We start from the raw sequence: 18311 nt of genomic DNA on the forward strand, positions 1-18311 counted from the left end.
CAGCGTTTTAGACACCCGGGGACGATACGGTGCTGCTTTAGCAGGCCTCTCCTTAGGCGTGGGCGCCGAGCGTTAAAAGATCAAAGAAAGGACCTTTCGGTATCAGAGACGTCCCGTGGACGATACGGCGCCACTTAGTGAGCCTCTCCATGGGCGTGAGGGTTGGCGGGCGACCTTACCCGATCATACCGAACCGCCCAACGAAGTGAAAGAAATGGGCAGAACCCAGATAAAGTAAGTGAAGCGCGTGAAGGGAAAATATGAGAATGAGATCGCATAGGCAGAATCGTATGTGACAAAGAAATAAAGGCAACCATACGAACGTCCCAAATCAGTAACAAGAGTGCGGATAGTTCAAAGAATTACAAGTTTTGACAGATAAAATCAAAAAACGAAGGTAAAGAATGAAGAGTTAAGCTTGAAGAGGAAGGTGGCGGATGAGGGGCAGCGGTTCAGTCGTTCAAGTCCATGGGCACGACCTTCCCGTCGACGACGTGGTGTGTGGGGTCGCAGTTCGAAAGGTTGACGCCAGGATTCTCGCAGGACGCCTGGGTCAGGGCCTCTTGGAACCCCTCCTCGAAGGTACCCGCCATCTCCTGGATAAGGGACTTTTTCTCCTTCTCCAGTTCCTCAATGGCGGCGTCTCCAGAGGCCACCTGTTTCTCCAGAGCCTCTTTCTCCACGCGAAGCCGGCTAACCTCGACCCGCAGTTTGTCGTAGTCAACTCGGAGAAGGTCCATAGCTTTGTCCTGGGTGGCCATTTCCTCCTCCATCCGCTCCACCTTGGCAGCCTGTTCACAGCAACGGTCCTTCAGGTCCTTGTGAGTTTCTGCATCCGCTTTGACCAATTCCTGAAGACCCGCCACCTGTACTTGGAGAGCAACCTCCCGAGTGTAGAAGCCTGCCTGGAGCTCCAATGCCTCCGCCAGTTGCCTCTCTGTTTCCGCTTTGGACTCTTGTATTTGTCTTAGAGAAGTTTGATAGGCTTCGTTCTGGCGTCCCAGGGTCCTCATTTCCTCTTCCAGAGTAGATGCTTTTGTTTCCAAGGCTTGGAGGGTATGAGCTTGCAGGACCGCGTTTCTGGCCTAGGAGCGCCATTCAAGGGCCACCGCCAGGAAGGCCCCCAAGTAGAAAGGCATGCCTTCCCTCCTGTCGGTACCTTCTGGCATAGTCCCGCCACTGAAACCCCTCATCAGATGCATGATTGGAGGAGGGATGGCGATGAAGTCGGGGGCAGCAGCGTCGGGAGCCGGGGAAGCAGTGGTTTCTGGCGGCGGCGGAGGCGGCGCAGATTCAGCACCTTCGCCCCTTTCCTCTTGGAGAATCATAGGAGGGAGTGAGGTTGCGCTTGGAGGGTTGTCCATAAAGGGGTTCCGTCCCTGTGGCGACGTCTCTACCAGAAGAGGAACCCGCGCAGATTTTCTCCTTCTAAAGGGTGCCACGCCCTCTGATTCCTCATCATCTAACAGAACCTCCAAAACACTTTTCCCTTTGTCAAGAGGGGTTGGAGCCGGTGACGAGGCCGCAGCTAGGGGAACGGCGGCGATAGGCGGAGGAGAATTGGGAGTTGGAAGCACTTTGGAGCCAGGTGGAGACGTCGGAGATGGGCTAGAAGCAGCTTCAGCAATGACTGGAGGCGGCGGTGACGGAGCCGGTGGGAGAACCGGATTGGCAACGGGGCTGGAGGAGACGCCTGCCTTGGCGGCATGAGCCTCCTTCAGTGCTTTCACCAACATTATTCTTTTGGAAACGCCCATCACTGATCCTATATCAAGACAGGCCAAACAACAAGGATTAGCACTAGAACAGTTATGCGAATTCACAATACATGAAGAGGCGTGAAAATGCAAGTAACATTGTACAGCGAAAAATGGTAGCATAAGTTTAATTCAGATGAATCAGAAGGAAGATTCTATGGCCAAATACATGCAGATAACCACAACAACTAATGCATCATAAATCACCAAGAGCAGATACCGAAGTAGGTAGAAAGCCCATGGGCATTGAATTCGTTCGCGATGAGTTTGGCGGTATCGAAGACTATTCCCAGTCCCGCCAAGGCTTTGCATACATCCCGGTCAGGCAGGGCGAGCTCGTCTAGAGCCATGGGCTTCATGGTTATAGGTTTGTCTGTCCAGTACAGGGGAAAGCCCTCTAGGATGGAAGGATCGCGCTTGGTCGCGCGTACCTTGAAGAATTTTCCCTTCCATCCTTTGAACGAATTCTGGAAGAGCGTAAGGATGATGCGCCCGGCGATGCCAGAAAAGCTCATCCAGAGACTCTTCCCTTGCTTCTTTACCTCGAAGAAGTGAAGAAAAACGTCCACGGAGGAAGGAACGCCTAGATAGCCGCAGAGAATTTGGAACCCCCTCACGAAAGCCCAACTGTTGGGATGGAGTTGGGCGGGAGCAGTGTTTATCTCTGTCAGTAGCTCTTTTTCGAAGGGAGTGAGGGGTAGACGCAGGCCCACCCTGTTGAGCACCATCTGATAGAGGAAGAAGAAAGGGCATCCCCCAGTATCCCGTGAGTCCGCACAAACGGGCATCCCAGGTCGCACCCGGCTTACCAGGACTTGGGAGTCGTGATTTTTGTGGAACGCATTGAAGTTATAGAGGGCAGGGTCCCCCCTATGAGCCTCAACGTCCTCAACAGAGTTCAGGAGGGAACATTCGTCCAGAAGTTCGTCGGGGGCCCAGTCATATTCGCCCTTATAATGAGACTTGGGGAGCGGGGGAGGCGCGGTGGTCTTGGTTTTCGCCATCAACGCCAATGCTGAAGATCAAAAGAGAAAGAAAGGGTTCAGAGAAAAGGGGTTTGGGGAGAAGAAAAGGGGAAAATGGAAGAACCCTAGGAGCGCCCTACCCACAAGAGAACGAAGGGAAGCGAGAGGAACAACGAAGCATACAAACAATATCCAGAGAAATACGAGAATAACAACAGTCCCAGGCAGTTTCCGATAATGCGACGAAAGTGAAGAGTTGTGAGTGCTCGAAACCATACCTTTGCTGTTGAAATGGAGGCGGTAGGAGAGCGCAGGAAGGGGAGAATCGCAATTGCAGAGAAAAAAGGTTTTGGAGGCGATGAACAGTGCAAAGTAGCAGAGTGAATGAATGTAACAGTAGGGTGAGCGCGGGGTTTGGAGTAACTTAAACGTTACATTTCGCAACTCAAGAGGCGCTAACTAAGGGCCGCACGATCGGGCCACGCGTTAGAGGGTCGATTGCCCAGGGGAAACGTAAAGGTCCCTAGAGGAGGACCACGCGATGGGCCACGTGGCGCGCGATCAAGGGTAGCCCAAAAGGCGTTATCATCCCCATTTCAGGGAATGTCCAATCGGTCATTAAGAATACCCTGTGGTTCAGAAAGTGTCGCGTCAGTAATTCGAAAAATTGTTGAGTCAGCAGAGAATGACACGTCATCAGGAACGCACGCGGATGGTGGGGGCAAGGCTTTAGTCTTTGCGCTGAAGACAAGTCTTCGGCTTAAGACTGGGGGGCTTGTGTACCGTCCCGTATCAGGGCGTTGACTAAGTCAAAGTCAACGACTGGAAAGTCAAAGTCAACTCAAGGTGTCACCCAGGTGTAGAGACGCCAAGAGGAAGCATCGCCAAGATAGGACAAGGCGTCGCCAAGGCAAGGCGTCGCCTGGGTGGAGGCGTCGCCAAGGCAAGGCGTCGCTTGGGTGGAGGCGTCGCCCAACCAGGGCTTAGCCAGATCAAACAGTGTAAAAGTAAGGCAATCACGGTATGGTTCCCCGATACCCATGGGTAGGAAAGACCATGGAGGGAGCGACGCCGTGGGAAAGCCTCAGGACCCGATATCTCGGGAAAGTGATAAAGAGAAGGAAAAGGTGGCTTCAAGGCCATAGTGATAGTACCAGTGAAGGGCAGCCTGACTCGTGAAGTACCCCTGCCGCCCCAGAGACGCCTTCGGGACAGATACGACCCAAGAGGAAGGTCACGCCCAGGATAACCGGGTGCAGGGTGCGAGAGGAAGGCAGATACGCTCTCAGAGTAAGTGGCTAGATACTTGGGGGCATGAGTTGGCACCCAAAAGGCCACCCCTAGCGCAGTAGCACTCTCAGCAGGAGGACTCACACGTAGAAACGTCCCCAGGTGGGCCGAAGCGCCCCCAGATGGGGTCATGGCGTCGTGAGGCCCTCCACGTGTACGACAGCCATGCCAGAATAGAAACACCCTTTAGTCAGGTGCCAGGTAATTAAAAGTTATTCAATACAGTTTCCCTTTCGAGCATTCAGGTACTATAATGGCTCCCGAGCGTTTCAAACGTCTTAAATGCGCTACGTTTTTAATTAAGCGCTTTAATGAGTGCGTTACGTTTGTGATTAAAAGCGCTTTAAGGCGCTTTAAATGCTAGGGTAGTTTAAATAGCGCGGAGAATGTTGGAAAAAAGGTTGGAACCTTTGGCAAATTTACGAGAAACTCTCTGGTTGCTTGCCCGTGCTTTAAGATTACGTACAAGTGACTGGAGAATATTTTTGCCTGAAGGAGACAACACACACACATATACACAGTTCTTTTACCACCTTCAGAGTGCCACACGCGGTGCTCAGATACGTGGGTGGACAGTTTTTTGGTGTTTCTTGCTGGCTGACTTGAGCGTCGGAGTGCACACGGCCGCTAGGGCGCCTCTTTGTCCCCTTTTTTGCAGGAATCCGCGGGCAACCAGCGGGAAGGAGACCTCAGCTAACGGTTGAGGTCGTGCACGAAGACGTCCCGGTCAACCGGACGGAACATTTACAAAATCAGCTTTGATTACTCCTTCCTTATGCACAAAATCTTGTGGATTAGGAAGGGGTATCAAATCCATAGGTGTGAGAGGATTAAAACCATATACTACTTCAAAAGGAGAAGCATTAGTAGTCTTGTGAACTACTCTATTGTAAGCAAATTCAATGTGGGGAAGGTACTCATCCCAAGATTTGTGGCTGCCCTTCATGATAGCCCTAAGCATAGTTCCAAGAGATCTATTGACTACTTCGGTTTGCCCATCCGTTTGAGGATGACAAGAAGTTGAAAATTGTAGTCTTGTTCCAAGTTTACCCCAAAGAGTTTTCCAAAAGTGGCTTATAAACTTGGGATCTCTATCGGACACTATACTTCTAGGGAGACCGTGGAGTCTCACCACTTCTCTAAAGAAGAGTTTAGAAATATTTTGAGCATCATCTACTTTGTGGCATGGAATAAAGTGGGACATTTTGCTAAAACGGTCCACCACCACAAAGATAGAGTCATGGCCTCTTGCAGTCCTAGGAAGTCCTAAAATGAAATCCATGCTAATGTCTTCCCAAGGAGCATTTGCAATCGGCAAAGGGGTGTAGAGTCCATGCGGCATTGTTCTAGACTTTGCTTTTAAACATGAGATACATCTAGAACAATGTCGTTGGACATCTTTCCTCATGTGTGGCCAACAAAATTTTGCTTTTAAAAGATCTAGAGTCTTATCAACTCCAAAATGGCCCATGAGTCCCCCCTCGTGTGATTCTTTGACAAGGAGTTTTCTATGTGTTCCTTGGGGAATGCAAAGTTTTCCCTCTTTAAAAAGATATCCCTCGGACACATAGTAACCTCCTTGCGCTCTATGTAGACATTGGGCATAGATGGATGAGAGTTCTTGATCTTCTTGGTAAAGCTCTCTTATGTGGTCAAATCCAAGAATTTGGGCACCCAATTTTGAAAGGAGTGTATGTCGTCTTGAAATAGCATCGGCCACTATATTGGTGCTTCCTTTCTTGTATTTGATTACATAAGGAAATTGTTCAAGAAATTCCATCCATTTAGCATGTCTCTTGTTGAGCTTGTGTTGGCCCTTTAAATATTGTACCGCCCTGGTGGTCGGTAGTGATGACGTGGCACCCTGCTACAGTATAGGCGTGTTGGCAAGGCGCCAGGTTGGCAAAAGGGAAGGAAGTCGGGGGGCTCGTGAAGCCGCCAGTTATTAAGTTGGCGTGTTCCGATCTCCAGCATATCAGAATAGGCGAGAAGGTCGCCAGATGGGTTAAATACGAAGTCGCCAGATGTGAACTCGGGCGACCAAGCAGTTGGAGATCGCCGGAGAAAGCACATCGCCGAAGATGAAGGAGAAGTAAGTTATGAAGGCGGCCGGCGAGACCAGAGGGAAGGTGTATGAGGACACCCTAACTCGCCAACTCCAGTAGAGATCGCACTCCCAAGTTAGCTATGCACTGGGCAGTACCATGCATAAGTAACTTAGCCAAAATGAGAGTAGAAGCAGCGCCAAGTCAAGGAGGCTCCAGATGATGGCACGTGTACGACTGGATGCAAGCCACGTGTCCAGGTCTGTAACTGCCAGGAGAGAGAAAACAACCAGGTATATAAGAGTTCTCAACAGACTTTCTGAGGTACGCATGTTCAGTTTATACTCTTTACGCTTGCGAGTTGTAGAGCTGACTGTGAGAGAGGATTTGCACGGTTCTTGTTCTCTTAGTATTTGGTGATACCGTCACTGACTTGGGCGTTGAAGTGCGATCGGCCGCAGCGGCGCCGCTCTGTTTCTTTACAGGTTCTTGAGGTGGATCTCGAAGAGGAACGGAGGTTCGAAGCGGTGCACACGTCGATCCTTTGACGAGGCAGTCTTCAGCGTTCTGGTCAACAGGCAGGATCATCAGGTGCCCACCGTGGGTCCGTGTAAAACTTGCTCCCATCTACAGCGTGAGTTCTTGGAGGTTTTCGAAGTTTTCTGCGTGGTTGTGTGCTGGTGCAACCATCGCTCGCTGTTTGCTTGAGTTTCGTTCGGTGAGTTCGCGTTTTATACCGTTCGTTTGGGTTTTCGATCGGTGAGGTGAGGTTTTACTGCTGTTTGCGCGTAATTTGTTTGGTGGAGTTCGAAGTTCTTTCGCTCGTTTGGTTGTCCGTGGGAAACGCTGGTTTCTGGTGAAGTCGTGGTTTTCTTTGAAGGTTTACGGTGTTCTTGAGTTCTCTTGCGCAGTTTCGCACAGTTTTCTCCAACTGATCGCTGAATCGATCGTGGTTGAGGTGTCGTTCGCTGCATTCTGTGATTCGCTGAGTTTCATGAGAAAAATGAGAAGCAATCGCTCAAGTCCAGTTGCGCCCGTCGCTGCCGAAGGCGCCGCTGCCATGACCATGGCGCAGATGGCAGAGATGATGCGTTCGTTGCAGGCAACTGTGGAAGCCTCACGCGTAGAGCAGGCGAGAATGCATGAGGACCTGGTCGCCTCTCGCGCCAGGAACGAGGAGCTCAGCAAGGTGACTGAGGAGCTGCGTCAAGCTCTTCAGGAGCAGCAAGGGCGTTCTTCTGCTGAAGAGGTGGCGCCGTCATCGCCACCTCGTGTTTTCCCTATGCCTTTTGTTCAGGCGATTACTGACACGCCTATTCCTACGAGCGTGGTTCCGGTTAAGGCTGTCTTTACAGGCGTGGAGGATCCAGAGGCTTATCTAACCACGTTCCATACGCAGATGATGCTGTCGGGAGGGTCAGACGCCGTCTACTGCAAGATGTTCGTGAGTACGCTCCAGGGAACGGCGATGGAGTGGTTTGTGAGCCTGCCTAACGGCCACATAACCAATTTTCAACAGTTCTCGAAGATTTTTGTCGAGCAGTACATCGTGAATAAGGCACCGCCTAGGGTGTCTTATGATCTGTTCGATATAAGGCAGTACCAGGGGGAGTCCCTCAGAGACTACCTGAATCGCTTTGGGGCGCAGATGGTCAGATCGCCGGCCAAGGATGAAGAAATGCTGGTCTATGCCTTCAAGAAGGGCGTGCTGCCAGGACCATTCTGCGAGGCCTTGATCAGGGCTCACCCCGCGACGTTTGCTGAAGTCAGGCGACTTGCGGTGGCTCACATCGCCGATGAAAGTGAGGTCGCTGAGAAGAGAGGGAGCCTGGCTCCCGCTAGGCCACGCGCCCAGACCAGAATCCAGCCGCAAAGGGTGCTGGAAACAGCGGCGGCGGCCAGGAAGGACCAGAGGACTCGCCATCCTTACGATAGGAGAAACAAGGGAAGGAGCCAAGCACGCCAGCAACCAGCACGCCGGGAATACAATCGCCCGCCTAAGCACAAGTTTGTCATGGGACTAGCGGATCTGATCGCCATTCCTAACATATCTGCTAGGTTGAAAGCGCCTGAGAAGGTGGGCGACAAGGTGCTGGGGTCAAAGCCAGATGCCTAGTGTGAGTTTCACCAAGCCTATGGCCACGCTTTGGACTCGTGTTTGTCTTTGGGATATCAGCTCGACGATCTGGTTAAGAGCGGGTTCCTAAATGACTATCTGCTGGACAGGAGGACGGGGGGAGCGTCGAGTTCCCAGCCCGCAGGTGGAGAAGCCCAGCAACACGAGATGCCTATCCACGGGGAGATCCACACCATTGCAGGGGGCTTCTCAGGTGGTGGATGCACCGCATCGCAGAGGAAGAAGTACGCGCGATCGGTGATGACAGTGGATATGTTTGAAGATCACTCGCCGGAAGTGGACATTACGTTCACCAAACAGGATCTTCGGGACGTTGTGCCCCGTGACAACGATCCCATAGTCATTTCGTTGGTTACGGCGGGAAGGAAGGTCCACAGAGTTCTGGTGGACCAAGGGAGCTCGGCAGACGTGATGTTCTGGCCGACTTTCACGCAGCTGGAGTTGCCCCTTGACCAGCTAAGGCCCTATGGAGGGTGCCTATATGGGTTCGCTGGTGACCAGGTGGAGGTCAGGGGGTACATTGAGCTGAGAACCACGTTTACAGATGAGGCTGGGTCGAGGACGGAGAAAATCAAGTACCTCATTGTGAACGCTCCTTCAGCATACAACATCCTGTTTGGAAGGCCCACGCTTAACAGGATAGGCGCCATCCCGTCGACTCGGCACATGAAGGTAAAGTTGCCGTCCATGGAAGGGGTGGTGATCACGATCAAGTCTGATAAAAAAGAAGCGAAAAAGTGCTATGAGAATAGCCTGAAAAACAAGAGATCGGTGAGTTATGTAACAACCACCCCACCTCCCGGTGTGAAGCCCAGATCGACGGTAACAGAGGAGGCCGCCGGAAGAGATGTGGAGATGGTGGACGCTGAGCTGGGGGAGAAGAATGCTGGTCTGGAGGAGGAAGAGGAGCGGAATCGCCCTGAGGAAGCGAGGGAGCAGGGAATCGCCAGGGCGGTGATCGCCAGAGAATCCAGGCCAAAACCTGTCGAGCAGTGGCTCGAAAAGGATATCGGAGGAAAGATCTTCAAGCTGGGAAGATCTCTGGAGGTCGAGCTCCAGGACCAGATCGCCAAGGTGATTGAGCGGCATCTGGACGCGTTTGCATGGTCCGCTTCGGACATGCCCGGGACTGATCCCGACTTCTTGTGCCATCATCTGGCGATGGACAACTTGATGAAACCAGTGCGACAAAGGAGAAGAAAGTTCAATGAGGAGAGGAGGCAGGCGATCAGGGACGAAACACAGAAACTCCTCGCTGCAGGCCACATCAGGGAAGTCCAGTACCCTGAATGGCTGGCAAATGTCGTGCTGGTAAAGAAGAGTAACGGGAAATGGCGCATGTGCGTCGATTTCACCGACCTGAACAAAGCTTGCCCAAAGGATTCGTATCCTTTACCAAGCATTGATGCCCTGGTCGATAGTGCGGCAGGGTGCAAGTTGCTGAGTTTCCTGGATGCCTTCTCGGGATACAATCAGATCAAGATGCATCCCATGGATGAAGAGAAGACAGCCTTCATGACGGGGAGATCGTGCTACTGCTATAAGGTGATGCTGTTTGGGCTGAAGAACGCGGGGGCCACGTACCAGAGGCTGATGGATCGAGTACTTGCACCAATGCTGGGAAGGAACGTGCAAGCTTACGTCGATGACATGGTCGTGACCTCGCTGGAAAAAAGCAAGCACGTTGCAGACTTGGAAGAATTGTTCACGACGATCGCCAAGTTCAAGTTAAAGCTCAATCCGGAGAAATGCATTTTCGGCGTGGAGGCTGGAAAGTTTTTGGGTTTCCTCTTGACTGAAAGAGGAATAGAAGCCAACCCAGACAAGTGTGCCGCCATCTTGGCGATGAGGAGCCCAGCTACGGTGAAAGAAGTCCAGCAGCTAACAGGTCGGATGGCAGCCCTATCTCGCTTCGTGTCAATTAGCGGAGAAAAGGGGCATCCTTATTTTCAGTGTCTGCGGCGCAATAATAAGTTCGTTTGGACGAAAGAGTGCGAGGAAGCTTTCGTCAAACTGAAGGAGTATCTGGCGAGCCCGCCGGTTCTGTGCAAACCGCTGGTGGGAATCCCTCTCAGGTTGTATTTTGCTGTGACTGAGAGGGCGGTGAGTGCGGTGCTCGCCCAGGATCAAGATCAGGCTCAGAAGCCTATTTATTTTGTGAGCAAGGTGTTGCAGGGCCCAGAAACGAGATATCAGGCCCTGGAGAAGGCTGCACTGGCCGTGGTATTTTCGGCGAGGAGGTTGCGCCACTACTTCCATAGTTTCACAATACTGGTGATGACTGACCTGCCCATCCAGAAGGTCTTGAAGAAACCTGACGTTGCGGGAAGGATGGTGAAGTGGGCCGTAGAGTTGTCAGAGTTTGATATCAAATATGAGCCCCGAGGCCCGATCAAGGGGAAAATCTTTGCAGATTTCGTGGTTGAGCTCTCATCAGAGGCGACGCGGGTTGAAGGAGACGATTTCCGTTGGGTACTTTCAGTGGATGGATCGTCGAACCAGCAGGGCAGCGGTGCTGGAGTCATATTGGAGGGACCCAATGGCGTGCTGATCGAACAATCTTTGAGATTTGCCTTCAAGGCCAGTAACAATCAAGCAGAGTATGAGGCGCTGATCACCGGAATTTTGCTGGCCAAGGAGATGGGAGCTAGGGTGCTGATGGCTAAGAGTGACTCGCTGCTGGTCACGGGGCAAGTAACAGGCGAGTTCCAGGCTAAAGATCCACAAATGGCGGCTTACTTGGCATATGTGCAGGAATTGAGGAGTTCCTTTGCCTCCTTTGAAGTAGTACATGTGCCCAGAGAGCAGAATGCCCGAGCTGACTTGCTTGCTAAGCTCGCCAGCTCAGGCAAGGGGGGTAGGCAGAGGACGGTGATTCAAGAAACTCTGAAGACGCCAAGGGCATTTGTAGCAGATCACCTGGTCCTTCAGATAAGCAAGTCGACGAAGAAAGCAGCGAGAAGCCATAAGTCCTTGACGCAAGAAACTCTGAGATCGCCGAGAATTAGAGCATGTCGAGGAGAGAAGGTGAATGTGATGCAGGTCTGCGCCACCCATGAGCCAGACACTTGGATAACACAGTACAAGCGGTGCCTGGCAGATGGCCTCCTCCCACTGGATCCGACAGAAGCTAGGAAGGTAAAGAAAAATTCCAGCAAGTACACATTGATTGATGGCGATTTGTACAGGTTTGGGTTCACTCACCCGCTCCTGGAATGCGTACACGGCGAGAAGTGCACGAGGATCATGGCAGAGCTCCACGAGGGTATATGCGGAAGCCACGTTGGGGGTCGAGCCCTGGCCGCGAGGACTCTCCGTGCAGGCTACTACTGGCCATCGATGAGAGAAGATTGCAAGAAGTATGCCCAGTGTTGCAAACAATGCCAACAGCACGCCGATTGGCACAAGGCACCTCCCGAGGAGTTGAAGTCGATCTATAGCCCTTGGCCGTTTCATACTTGGGGAATCGACATCCTGGGACCTTTCCCGCTGGCGATCAGGCAGATGAAGTACTTGGTGGTGGCGATTGAGTATTTCACCAAGTGGATTGAAGCAGAACCAGTGGCCCAGATCACCGCACACAAGATCGAAGGTTTCGTGTGGAAGAACATCGTGTGCCGGTTTGGAGAAGTAAGTTATGAAGGCGGCCGGCGAGACCACAGGGAAGGTGTATGAGGACACCCTAACTCGCCAACTCCAGTAGAGATCGCACTCCCAAGTTAGCTATGCACTGGGCAGTATCATGCATAAGTAACTTAGCCAAAATGAGAGTAGAAGCAGCGCCAAGTCAAGGAGGCTCCAGATGATGGCACGTGTACGACTGGATGCAAGCCACGTGTCCAGGTCTGTAACTGCCAGGAGAGGGAAAACAACCAGGTATATAAGAGTTCTCAAAAGACTTTCTGAGGTACGCATGTTCAGTTTATACTCTTTACGCTTGCGAGTTGTAGAGCTGACTGTGAGAAAGGATTTGCACGGTTCTTGTTCTCTTAGTATTTGGTGATACCGTCACTGACTTGGGCGTTGGAGTGCGATCGGCCGCAGCGGCGCCGCTCTGTTTCTTTGCAGGTTCTTGAGGTGGATCTCGAAGAGGAACGGAGGTTCGAAGCGGTGCACACGTCGATCCTTTGACGAGGCAGTCTCCAGCGTTCTGGTCAACAGGCAGGATCAAATATTTTAAAGACTCGTGATCACTATGGATGACAAACTCTTTGGACACAAGGTAGTGTTCCCAAGTCTTTAGGGCTCGCACAAGAGCATAGAGCTCTTTGTCATAGGTGGGGTAGTTGAGGGTGGCACCATGGAGTTTTTCACTAAAATAAGCAATGGGGTGTCCACCTTGCAACAAAACCGCACCTATGCCTACCCCCGATGCATCACACTCTATCTCAAAAGTTTTGGAAAAATTTGGGAAAGATAGGATGGGTGCATTGGTGAGTTGAGCTTTTAGCCTTTGAAAGGCTTGCTCATGCTTTTCATTCCAACAAAATGCAACATCTTTTTTAACAAGTTCATTCAAAGGAGAGGCTAGGCTAGAAAAATTAGGCACAAACCTTCTATAGAAGCTAGCTAACCCATGAAAACTTCTTACATCACTTACATTTTGTGGAGTTGGCCACTCGCGGATGGCTTTGATTTTCTCGGGATCTACATGCACCCCCTTATTGTTTACTATGAAGCCTAAGAAGACTACACTATCTACACAAAAGGTACACTTATCCCTATTTGCAAAAAGACTATTTTTCCTAAGAACTAGAAGAACTTCCCTAAGGTGACTTAGATGGTCTTCTAGGGTTTTACTATATACTAAGATATCATCAAAGTAAACTACTACATATTTACCTATACAATCCCTCAAGGTGTGATTCATAAGCCTCATGAATGTACTTGGGGCATTAGTAAGCCCAAAGGGCATCACCAACCACTCGTATAATCCAAATTTGGTGGAGTTGGCCACTCGCGGATGGCTTTGATTTTCTCGGGATCTACATGCACCCCCTTATTGTTTACTATGAAGCCTAAGAAGACTACACTATCTACACAAAAGGTACACTTATCCCTATTTGCTAAAAGACTATTTTTCCTAAGAACTAGAAGAACTTCCCTAAGGTGACTTAGATGGTCTTCTAGGGTTTTACTATATACTAAGATATCATCAAAGTAAACTACTACATATTTACCTATACAATCCCTCAAGGTGTGATTCATAAGCCTCATGAATGTACTTGGGGCATTAGTAAGCCCAAAGGGCATCACCAACCACTCGTATAATCCAAATTTGGTCTTAAAAGCGGTTTTCCACTCATCACCTTCCTTGATTCGAATTTGGTGATATCCACTTTTAAGGTCAATTTTGGAGAATAGAGTTGACCTATGCAATTCATCAAGCATATCATCAAGCCTTGGAATTGGATGCCTATACTTGATGGTGATGTTGTTGATTGCTCGACAATCACAACACATGCGCCATTTTCCATCTTTTTTTGGCACCAACAAGACAGGTACAGCACAAGGGCTTAGGCTCTTTTGAACCCAACCCTTCTCCAACAAGTTTTGAACTTGTGATTCTATCTCCTTTGTTTCCTCGGGGTTGGTTCTATAAGCAGGCCTATTTGGTAGGCTTGCCCCCGGAATAAAGTCAATTTGATGTTCTATCCCCCTTAGAGGAGGAAGCCCAATGGGCCCCTCATGGGAAAATAGATTTTCAAATTCACTCAAAAGATTTTCGATTTGAGGAGGTAAATTCATAAGTTCACTACTTGTGGCAGTGCATGTAAGTGCTCCTTTACAAAAGATAAGGCTTGGTTGTTCAACAAGAAGCAAATTTTCAAAAACGTTTTCAAGAGGCTTGTCTTGTTGTTCAACCTTGTGGGAAGGAACACTCTTCTCCCACGCCTTTCTATCCCTAAGGATTTTCTCTTTTTCTAGCGCTCTTTTTTTTTTTGTTTTCCTCATCCCTCTTTTGTTTCATTTGTATTTGGTCTTTTACCACTTGAGAATGTGGTAAAGGACTAAGCACAAACTTTTTATACTTATGGGTGAAGGAAATCTCGTTAGTGAGACCATCATGCAAGGTTTTTTTATCAAATTGCCATGGTCTCCCTAATAAGATATGGCAAGCTTCCATAGGCACTACATCACATAAAACTTTGTCCTTGTAGTTCCCTATGGAAAACTTGATTTCCACTTGCTTGTCTACATGTAGTTCCCCATTTTCATTAAGTCATTGAAGTTTGTAAGGTTTTGGGTGAGGAAACACTTGTAGCTTAAGCTTTTCAACCATCCTAGCACTACAACAATTACAACTAGATCCACTATCCACAATGAGAGAGCATATGTTTTCTAAAACATTGCATCTTGTATGAAATATGTTCTCTCTTTGTGTTTCAATGGATGTGCTAGGGTGATTGTTGAGGGTTCTCCTAATCATAAGCAATTCTCCCTCTAGTGGAGCTACCCTCTCATCCTCTCCCCCTTCCTCTCTCTCACTGGGCTCATCCTCGCCACTAGTGTACTCATCTACACCTTTAAGAAACAAAGTCCTTTGGTTTGGACATTGTGCTTGCACATGCCCCCTACCATAGCACTTGAAACACTTAACATCTCTAGCTCGGATGGGTGGGGTTGAGGTTTCTTTGGTGAAGGGCTTGGTAGGCTCTTTTGGTTTTTCCTTGGATGTACTACCCTCCCTTCTAAACTCTTTCTTGGGATAAAAGCTAGAATAGGGGCTCACCTTTTGACTTGATGTTTTGCGCAAGTTTTGTTGCTCAACTTTAATGCAAAGTTGAACCAAATCATTCAAGTCTTGATAAGGTAAAAGCTCTACTCTATCTCTTATCTCAAGTGATAGGCCACTAAGGAACCTAGCTATTGTGGTTTCCTCCTCTTCTCTAATGGATGCTCTCATCATGTAGAGCTCCATTTTTTGCCTATACTCTTCCACACTCATGTTCTTTTGTTGGAGTCTTTGGAGCTTGTCCATCAACTCCCTATGGTAGTAGGAAGGTATATGTCGACGTCTTAAGGCTCCCCTAAGGTCATTCCAATATGTAATGGAAGGTTCCCTATGAAGACGTCTTTCTCTTTCGAGAGAGGTCCACCGATACATGGCGTTCCCTTGGAAACTAAGGGTGGCTAAGGGTACCTTACGTTCCTCACTTACCCTATGGCAAGCAAAGAGTTGCTCTACCTTCATCTCCCAATCTAGATATATTTCTACATTTTCCTTACCATGAAAATGAGGTAGGTCTACTCTAGTTTCCCTTGGCACCTCTTGTTCCCTTTGCCTAGTTCTTCTAGGGGGTGGTTGGTAATAATCATTGATTCTACGGCTTCCCTCCCCTAGAGACTCAATACTTTGAGATGCATGAGTAAGCGTTTTTTTTTTATTTTTGTGTTTTTTGTGATTTCTCTTCTTGAGCTTTAGCCAACTCATTGATTTTGTTCTCATTCTCCAATTGTCTAAAAGAAATTAATTGGACCGCTTGTGATACTTCTTTCAAAAGAGTTTTCAAAGATTTTACTTCACTTTCTATAGACTTTGGAGAGTGAGGAGAAGAAGACATGGCTAAAACTTTGTGTATATAAGTGTTTTACTTTGAGAAAGTTTAGGAAAGTTAAAGAAGGTAGTTTTCCAGGTAAGGGAGGTGAGTCACAAAGGACTACTTAAGTACCAAGCCTTTTCCTTGCCAAAAACTATCCTCCAATATCTTCACACAAGACTTTCTCTTAGTGAAACACTTAGAACACAAATAAGTTGAGAAATAAATGCAAGAAAAACAATGTAAGCTAACTATGCAACAAAGCTAGTCGGTTTAGCACAAAATTTAAACAAAATTAAACATGCAAAGCGTTTCTACTAAAGCAATAGAATAGCAAATTCAAACAAGTAACAATTACTAAACAAGAATTGATGTGATTCCAATAGCCATATAGAGAAAGGTTCTTGACCTTCTTAGGAATCACCTTGAGTTGGACATTATAGAGGCACTTTTCTTAGAGTTGGATCATTGTTCTAAGACAAGAACTCACCAAAAACTAGTACCAAATCCCAAACTCATTTGGATGAACCAATTTTAGTCAAATTCAACCGAACAAAAAAGTAAGAAAAGCAAAGGAACAAGATGAATGGACTGAAATATAAAACTGCCGAACCAAAACTCATAAAAAAACAGCAAGAACACCAAACCAAAACTCAAGAACACAAGCTAACAAAAACAATAGAAAGAGAAGAAAGGAAGGAGAAGAGAGTGCTCATGAAGATGGAAGAATGTTGGATGATCTCGCCGCTAGAAGTGTGGAATGCTCCTAGATGAGAGTGATGCCGCCACTTGAGGACTCCAATGATCCATCAAGATAAGACTAGAGAAGAAGGCTCAAAGCTCTCCAAAGTTCACTCAAAATTTGAGTAGAGTTTTCTTAGATTAATTCCAATCTGAAATTTACAAAGAGAGCACCTCTATTTATAGCCTAAGGTGCTGAAATATAAGCTACACAAATTCAAAAACTCCCTCCTAAAAAGCTTCTAGAATTGGCGCCTAAAACAAAGCATGAGGAAGGTGTGACCTCTTCCTTCACTTTGGACCTCCTTTTCTACTCCTACACCTATCTACTAACACACCCCCCCTAAGACTCCTAACTAAAGACTAAAAGATGCTTTAACAATAGAGGTTTCTAATGTTTCCCTCTAAGCACCTTCAAACAAAATTCTTTATTATTTAAAACTTGGCCTTGCCCTTCATAGGATGGACTTGGGCTTGGGCTTGGGCTTTGGGCTTGGGCCTCTCTTTATTTTTATGTCTTCTATTAATTTTGAGAAGACTAGAAGGAAGAACTTCAAGTGTGATGGTGAATTGCCTCTTCCTTCATTAATAAAAACCTCCTTTACTTGACTCTCATCAAGAATGCTAGACTATTCGGCCCTAGGTGAGGCTTCTTGGACACTTAGAGCCCTTGAAGACACACTCACCGTCTAGAACGTAATTAAAAAGATAATTAACAATAAACCAAGTTGCAAAGGAAATAAGAGAACTCCCTTTGTTGATCCTCTTTTTGGTTAGTGCACTTCCTTGTAGTCTTTGCTTGTTGATCTTCCAAGTGTTTGTAGAGTTTTTTTTCAAGAATGCTTGTTTCGGCTTTGACCTTGTCTTCTCCTTAGAATGATGGTCTTTAATTCTCCAATTTCCAGCACCTAGCAAAGGGCTAAACCTTAACCAAATCAAGTTCCCATTCACATAAGCACCAAAGAAGAATAAATTCCAGCACCCAAATTAGAGGTCAAAGAACAAAAGCAAGAAACAAATTTAATTGAATAAAACAGTACCACCAAAAGGATTTAGATGATGACAACTAGAAAGAGAGTCAAGAAATTAAAGCAAACAAATAAAGGTACTCAATTAAAGGTTGGCACACAAAAGAATTCCTAAAGAGAAGCACTAGATTAGATGACCAAATAAAAAAAAACAGCACCACTGGAAAAATGTTGTGGGCCAGAAACGTGTTTGTTCCCCAATTTATGCTGAGCTGTATTTTTAAAATTTGACTCTGAAATTTGATATGCAAGATATTCAGGATCTTATCTAAAATCTGGCTTTTGAATCACTCAAAACGCATGCACCATTTTTTTTTAATAAATTTTGCAATTTTGGTGTTCAGTTAGGCCAGTTGGAGCGCCTCAGATTTGCACTCTGATTTTAAAAGATTTATCATTTTTTTTCTTTTGCTTCTTTTGACCTAATTCTTTTTTTGTCCTTTCTATAACACTTTAAACTTGCATATTCCAGAGAATCAAAATTTTCTTATGAGTGGAAATATTTTTCTGGATCAAAACAGCCAAAACAGAGAAGGTGAAAACAGGGGAATCTGAAAACTGGAAACAAAAACAACAAGATACCAAAGTTGAGACACAATGGAAATTTGTGAAATAGAATTTGTGTATGATCTAAACACAAATGGAACTCAAACTAAAATTAAAAAGGCACCAAAAGAGCAAAGAACAGCAGATTCAAGCAAATAAAGAGACCCAAAATCAAGAAACAATCAAGCCAAATAAAAGGACTACTATGAATTGTTGACAATATGGATGAACATGACTTGACAAAACATGTATAGATTCAGA

This window comes from Phaseolus vulgaris, chromosome 3 (genome assembly GCF_000499845.2).
Source record: "Phaseolus vulgaris cultivar G19833 chromosome 3, P. vulgaris v2.0, whole genome shotgun sequence".
NCBI lineage: Eukaryota > Viridiplantae > Streptophyta > Magnoliopsida > Fabales > Fabaceae > Phaseolus > Phaseolus vulgaris.